Here is a 7,884-nt window from a genome sequence, read left to right as displayed (position 1 = left end):
GCTAGTGGTAGGGTCAGGGATTCAATCTTCCAGTGCTTAGCATCCTTTTCTGTATGAGAGCTGACTTGATGATGGCTAAGGTCCCTTCCCTACCTTAGCATTATATAATTATCATCCAAATGAAGGATAAAAGAGGCAAATAACAGCCTTAAAGGTGGTAGGGCATGCTTGTGCTAAAGTACATGCAGAACTACTTCAAAATCTTGGGGTCTAGGGTGTGAGACTGATACCTCTTGTATGCTTCTGGAGACAAAGAGAGAAGGTCCACACTCCTCCATCTGTTACTGGCTCACTTCCTTATTAATTCTCTCTCTGGGTCCAAAGACCATCTAGTAGAAATGTATTGATATGTCCTCAGAAAATACTTCTAAAATTTCTCAGTCACACATTCACATTCTCTTTCACTGTCTCTGAGCTACAATCAGTTATCATGAGATTCCTGCCATCACATAATTCACGTTGGCACAATCAGTTCTTTGCAGGTCCCCCTGCCACCAACAAGTTTTTAGGAACAAATATCCCTGGCACAAAATTTGTAGGTTTGCAAGGCTATATCGACCAGTGATGGGCACAGTAGCTTGAGCGTTGGGAATATTTAATATGTACGTGAACAATCATACAGAACCTACACAATTACATATTTTCTATCAGCATAAGAGGAAGAAGGGAAAAGGGAAAGAGGGAAGAAAGCATGAGAAGAAGGCAGACTTTAGAACAAATAACCCCAATAATTCCAAAGCATTGAGAGTACCATCAACATCCCAGAGGAACAGAGAGGCATCCAGGAAACCTCCCAGAGTTCTTATTTTTTCTTAAAGAGCAGGGGAGAACAAAGAGTTGGAAAAAAAAAGAATCATTTTTTTTTTTTCAGATTTTAGAGCTGCTAGCTTATGCTCCTAGGGGTGCCCAGATCTTGTCACTCATTTCTTGTTTTTGCTTATTGGTGATAAACAAACAGTGAAATGAGCATTTTCACTCAAGTCAATAAATAGTATTGTGTTGATTGCACAAATTAGCATCATTCTCTTGGGCTTGATTAGAAAGGCTGGAGGTAGAGGGGAAAGGAGAGTGAACCAGTGAGTCCCCTTTCCCACACCCCTCCTGAGGTTTGATTTGGGCTTCCAAAGGGGTGGTGGCCTCAGCAGCGGATGTGTGGATCATGGCTTCCTTAGGCTTTGCTTTGTCTTTGAGGTGGGCTGGGGAAAATGCTTGAGTCAAACAAGCCTCTTCCAGTTGAGGCTGGGGGATGGGCAGAGGGGCTAGGGTATTAAGTGACAAAATAGGGCAGTTAAACCACAGCTCAGCCTGCACCTTCTCAAAGGCCACAGTTAGTGGTAGATAAAAAGCAGCCTGCATCAAGGGGCCGTGCAAAGGGGCTGTGGCTGGCCTCTCTGGGCCTCACACAAGGAGTCCTTCATTGTACTTCTGCCTTAGGTTAAGGATAGGAACCATGCACACAGTATTAAGTCTGATGAAAATGATCAACAGGCCCTGCAGGCCCATCCACCCTTCGATGTAATGCTGTGATAGGACACAGCTTACATGTCTCTGTGTGCTGCCTCCTGAGGCCTCTTAGCAGATGACGTTCCCAGGGTTTGTTGAATGAATATTAGACTCGAGACAGTGTGCCATCTTTTGGCTCACACTGTGCATGCCAGTCCTAGCTACAGTTGGCCATTTGTCAATGCCCAGTCAGTTCCCATGCCTGCTGCCCCACACAGGAATGCCTGGATGGAAAGGCAGGGACAGTGATACTGAGCACCTGCTGCCTGACTCAGGGACCACTCAAGTAAAAGGTCAGAGCCAAAGGTTGAGATGTTGCCTTTTATTAATGATTTTAAACTGTACAAAGAGCTCATATGCATGAATTAAAAAACACACAAGGACATGTTATTCTTTTAAAAAGAAATATAAAATAAATCTGAGACAAATAAAACAATTCCATTTTGTGAGTCAGAAAAAAAAATCCATGTACTTTTGTGTTGTAGAAGATGTGTTAGGTGGCTATACTACCATGGTGTCTATTGATTAGGAATACAGCACGAGGCTTTCCCAGAGCTCCCTCCCTTTAGACGAGGCTCAGCAGCAGAGAACAGCATGGGCTGTTCTGGGACATTCTCACCAGTCCCAGGCAGGCAAACAGATATGTGTGGGTGGGGGACAATCTTCTGTGAGGTATCACAATAAATAAACCCTTGATTAAAACAGGTGGGCACGGCTTCCTGGGCAGAGACCACGATGCTGGGGGCCTTCACACTCCCAGCTCAGACAGACAGACAGATGGACGGACAGTGAAGATTCAGAGACGGGACAGGCTGGGGTGGACATAAGAAGCAGACAGGTTCAACATTCATCATTCCTGTTGTTCCCTGCACTTTTCTGAAGTTCTTATGTTTTTCTGCAAGATTTTATTTCCCCCCCAATTACATGCTACAACCATTTTTTACAATTTTTTCTTTGGGGGTTGCAATTTTTATCCCTCCCTTCCTCCCCTCCCCCTCCCTAAGACAGTAAACATCCAGTGCAGGTTGTACATGGGCAATCATCCCATACATTTTGGCATCAGAACCTATCTAACAAATACAACAGGAAGAGCAAGGGCCTTAGAGGGGCTGGTTGAGAATGAAGCCTGTGGTTATTCCGATTTTGTAAGGCAGCTTGTCCTTTGAGAGTTACATGATGAGGCCAAGCTGGAGCCTGAAAAGCAGCTCTGCCTCTTCAGCTTATGTGGCTTTTGGGGGCTCTGAGAGGGCCTAGCCTAGCCTGCCTGTCAGGGATGCCTAGAGCAGAGCTGGGGCAGTGAATCAGTGCCTGCTCTTCCATCTTAGAAATTTCCATGTCCTCGATCTACTGACCGTGGCAGTAGGAGATAGACCAGCCCCACTTTACAGGTGGAGAGCTTGCAGCAAACAGAATTGTTTTACCCAAGGCATACTCTTGGTAAGGAAGCCTGGCCCAGACTGGGCATGCCAGCCTTACCATCAGCACGGCTCCCTTCCCCACTGTCCTGCCTGCCTCTCCACGCACAAACTGGGCACAAATGGCAAACAATATACAGAGTGCTGGCCCACTTAATAAAGACTCATGTCACCTCATGGGATCAGGGCCTCACAAGTGCCTGGAGACTCCCACTCACAATGCTTTCCCAAGCACACACGTAGACAAATATTAAGGTATTTCACTCCCTGAATATCAAGGCAATTTGCTGACTGACTAAAGGATACATCTAAGGAAGGCTGTGCTGGTCACCTCAGTGAAAACCCTCCCAGAGACAGCATTTGTACTTTGGGGCTCTCATCTTTTGTTTCCAACACTTACTTTCCTCAAAATTCTCACAGCTACAGGACTGGCTTTTCACTATCCTGCTTTTCTTCTGCTTCTTCATCAGAACCTATGTGGGAGAAAGGAAGAGAAAGGGATCAAGCATTTATGAAGGGCCTACTATGTGCAAGACACTGTGCTAGGCCTCCTACGTTCATGATCCTCACGACAACCCTGTGAGGTTGTTGCTGAGATTAGCCCCACTTTTCAGATGCAAAAATGGAGGCTCTGGAAGTTGAAGTAACCAGACAAGGATGAGGGAGGTATGACTGCATGGCCTCACCAAGGCTGCACCCAACTAACCTTGTTAGCCATCTTTGGCAGGGTTACTAACATAGGGAACCCAGTGAATGCTGCTGATCTGATGTAAACAGAGTTCAGCAAAACTTTTAGTAAAGCATCTCATAACATACTTAGAAAAAGAAGATGGAGAATTGTGGCTCAGATGGTTCAGCTAGGAACAGGGAGCCGTTCTTACTGGCTCCAGGGTAGCTCAGCCAGTCTTCAGTGCTGTGGCCCAGGAATCTGGCGTGGGCCTCAGGCTGCTTATCATTTTTATGCACTTGAGCCAAGAAGGAAGAGACAGTCTGGTTGGAAAGTTTACAGACAGAATAAAGCTGAAAAGGAGAGTGCAGAAATCAGTGGACAGTCAGGCCCCAAGCACTACTGACCAGCTCTAGCCCTCTAGAGCTCTCCTTTTTTGATTTTGAAGCATTCTGACACCTGTGCAGAGTCGCTCAATGAGCCTCCTTCTTTTGTCTGAGCTGCCCCCTCCCTGGGGCAGGCCCTCCAGAGCTTTTGGGTTCCATGATTCTGTGACTTGAAGAGAAGGCTAGGTAGGAAGAGCCAGGAGTGGGATGCGTGCCCACGAGCAGGGGATGACAGGGCTGGGGCTCTATCCACTTCAACACACTGCCAACAATGCCCTTGTAGGAGAAATTCAGTTCTTACTGGTAACCAAGCAGTCCACCAATCCACAAGGCTCCAGGGGACCCTGACTCAGCCAGACTCACCACGACAGATAGGGTCCAGGCAGGGATTCAAACCTCAGTCTCCTGAGTCTGAGATTCAGGGCTCTTCCCACTGGGCAGCCCTGCTACTGCATTAGAACACCTTTCATCAGGGTAGGGACTTTCTGGGGAGGAAATTCCATTCACCAACATAGAGCTACCCACAGCATAAAAAGCATGTGACTTGCCCAGGGTCACACAGTCAGTATGTGTCAGACAGGACTTGAGCTGGAAGGGGACAATCTATTAAGTGCCTTTTTCCCCCTAAGCCATGACGCTGAGCTAAATGCTTTCCAAATACTGATCCTCACAATGCCCTGGAAGGAAGGCACTATTTATGATGATGCCCATTTTATAGATGAGGAGACTGAGGCAAACAAAGAAAAAGTGACTTGCCCAGGGTCACACAGCTAAGTCTCAAGGTCAGATGTGAGCTCTCCAGTATCTCTCAGTGACTGAATTATGAGCTGCCCACCTCACCAAAAGCCTGTCGCCTTCAAGTGATATCAGAGTGAAGCTGAGAGCACCCCAAAGCAGTCTAGAATCAGGCCTGAAAAGCCACTTCCATGTTCATACCTCTGACCTCCAGGCACAGGACCAAGAAGGGCACACCTCACACAGCTGGCCTGCCCAAAGGCTCTGGACCCAAGCAGATGCCTGCTGCCCACAGAGTGGGCAGCCAAACAAATTGTGGCCAGTAGATATTGGGTGACAGTGGAGACTTCCAAAGCCTGAGCAGATGCAGATGAATGGGGAGTGAAGAAGGATGAGGAAAACAACCTTTACAATCGTGCCAATGGAAGAGAAACATGAGCACCACAAGGACCCTCTACACAGTGCTTCACGTAGAAGCACAAGTCACAGCCATCTTTAGCAGATGATGGAGGGGGCTGGGTGGGGTTCGGGGGCGATGGGATGGTGCACTGCACACACTGTCAGGCCAGGCCACGGTTTTGCTGAACTGCCGGCTTCTTCCTCTGTTGTATTGTTTGTTACAAAGGATGGACCACCACGCAGGGGAGGAGGAGGGATAAATGAGGTAAAAACAAAAAGTACTGATAAAAATGAAACAGTTATTAAAATTTTATCATAGAAAAATCACATAAAAGTAGAAATCCCAGCCTTATAACAGAGCAGGACACACTGGGGAAAACCAGAAAGGTCAGTGTGGGCCAAGACTTTATAATGCATGTTTATTCCTGGTTCCTCTCTCTCATTCTCCCTTGCAATATGCACACAAGCCCACACATGTAGATGTCTGAATCTTTGTGTACAGTACATATGTCTACATTCATGTGTGTTAACCACTGACCTGCCCTGGCTCCACAGACTGCCTTGCCTGGGCCCATCTGCCCCCAGCAGCAAGTGAGAAGAGGCTGGTTACCAGGGCATGCTGCCCCCAGAACAGCTGCCTGCCCCCTCCACTGTGAGAAGGCTACAACTCAATTGGGGGCCTGCTTCCTGATTAAAGCGGCTGGGGTGGGAGCTTTAGCCAAGATGGAGGATCTGGAGCAGAGTTCTGCCTCACACATTCACTCGGGCCACGGTGTGTGCCTCAGCTCAGAAACCATGTCTTTGATGTGAAATTAGTGGTTTAAAAAAAATCCCCCACAGGACGCAATGAGCAGGAAGCTTTGTTTCTCAGCTATACAGTCACAAATCACACAATCCTTGCTGTGGTTTAACCGCTTTCTTCTCTGGACACTGCTTTTTAAGGTAACACTACCAATGCCTCAGGCTCATTCAGCACCAATAACCTCATCTGGCCTTTGACAAACACCCTTAATTAAGCCTGCGCTGTTCTAAAGCCTTCCAACTGTGCTCTCTCCAAAATGTGGCTGGGTATTTTTCAGCATCCGTGGGTGTCAGCTGAAGGAGAACAAAAACAGTCCCTCCACCATGTCTGGTCACCTCTCCCAAATGAGACCCAACTCCAAGGCTGCCACAATGGTGCCCGAGCTCACTCAGATGGTCTACACCAAGAGGCACACAGATTTCCATGACAGACTTTGCTTTCCCAGAACCAGCCCAGCTGAGTGCAGGGAGGTTCATCACAGAGAAGCTGGTGGGGAGGGGATGAATCCAGTGTTTCCATGGCAGAGAAACAGAGTAGCCATGGCAACAGAGGGACCAAAGCTTTTCACCATGTCATTAGCTGGTGCTTCACAGATCCCAGAGCGGTTCACACCACACCCCAACAGTGATCCGTTTCCACACAGTCTTTGGTGACAACAGAGGCAGCGTTTCTTCACCAACACCATGGGTCTCTCAGGAGAGAAATCTTCATACAATTTCTGAAACCCAGTGGCCAAAGGTCTGTCCGCCTTTCCCACTGAACAGACTCATCAGACACCACCCCTCTCCATTACATCTCCACACACCTTTGCACACACAACCAAGCCACCATGGATAACCAGGCACTGGACTTGTAATCAGCATGCCCTGGATTCAGACCTGCTGCTACCTGGGGGACCCTGGGCACATTACTGACCTTCCCCCTGCACCCCCAGCTCTGTACCGGCTCTCCAAAGCCCAGGGATGGCAGTCTGAGAATTCCAGACCAATTTCAGAAGGCCCCCTTTCTGGATGTGCAAAGGAGATCATCTACTTCCTTCTGATTCTAAGGAACATTTACATTTTAATGTGTTTCCTGCACTGGAAACTCAAGAGGTGACAATGACAAAGAAATACAGAATTACCCAGCCTGGCCCCACCCCTCCCTCCTTCCTCAAAGCCCCGCCCGGCTGCCTGGCTATGGTGCCAAGGACACTCCCCAACACCACCAGGTGGCACCATGAGCAAAGAAAGCATAGCCAGTCAGAGGCCAAATCCTACCATTCCTCCCTTTTGGGGCAGTCACCTGGAACTCAGAAGCATTGAGGACACCTATCAAGAGAATTTGTGTGGATCCAGAACCTCCTCCTTGCCTCCTCGGGAGGGGACCATGAAGAGTAGCAGGCAAGTGGAAGTACCAAGCCGGGGTGGGGGTGGGGGAGTGGTTCCCAATACAGCAGGGAACAAAGCAACAGCCAAATGCCCTTTACCTGCTTCAGACTCAGGAGGAGAATAAAACTGCCCATTTGAGAGACCTCCAGGAGGCTGGATGAAGGCTGCCCTCTCCAAAGCATCCTGAACCAACAGAAGTCCTGGAAGAGAAGGGATTGAGAGCCTGGGCATTAGTCTCCCACATCAGGACAGAGGGCTAGCACCATCTAAAGATGCTTGTCAGCAGGTGCTCACACCCATGCATATGGCGGTGAAAGTGGTGACTTTGAAAATCTCTGGAACACCACAACAGCGGCAATGCCCCTCTTCTCACCCCACCCCAATACAGGACACAGCTGGCCTGTGGGACCAGAGTGCCCAGGGCTGCCACTGGACTTTTCCTTCTATCAGTCCCCTGAGAACATCCTGTTCCCTTCAACAACAAATGGGTCGCACCAGCAGATAAGAGACTTGCAGCATCTCTTGAAAGAGAAGGCATTTGAACCAGCCACACCTGGTACCTTGATGGACCATCAAAATAATAATGTGGGGCAAGAAAGAAGCTACT

General features: G+C 48.4%; 1 long non-coding RNA gene across 1 annotated transcript; it reads right to left on the bottom strand.

The window, feature by feature from the left end:
* Nucleotides 1–3,318: 3,318 nt before the first annotated feature.
* On the bottom strand, nucleotides 3,319–7,508 carry LOC140497760 (uncharacterized). The gene is made up of 2 exons (XR_011964837.1): nucleotides 7,376–7,508; nucleotides 3,319–3,391 (listed from the first exon to the last, which is right to left on the bottom strand). It is a non-coding gene; the product is annotated as an uncharacterized lncRNA (long non-coding RNA).
* Between the last annotated feature and the right edge of the window lie 376 nt (nucleotides 7,509–7,884).

Source organism: Notamacropus eugenii, chromosome 3 (assembly GCF_028372415.1).
Source record: "Notamacropus eugenii isolate mMacEug1 chromosome 3, mMacEug1.pri_v2, whole genome shotgun sequence".
Lineage (NCBI taxonomy): Eukaryota > Metazoa > Chordata > Mammalia > Diprotodontia > Macropodidae > Notamacropus > Notamacropus eugenii.
Note: the sequence above shows the minus strand (reverse complement) of the source record. Positions and strands in the feature narration are given on the sequence as shown.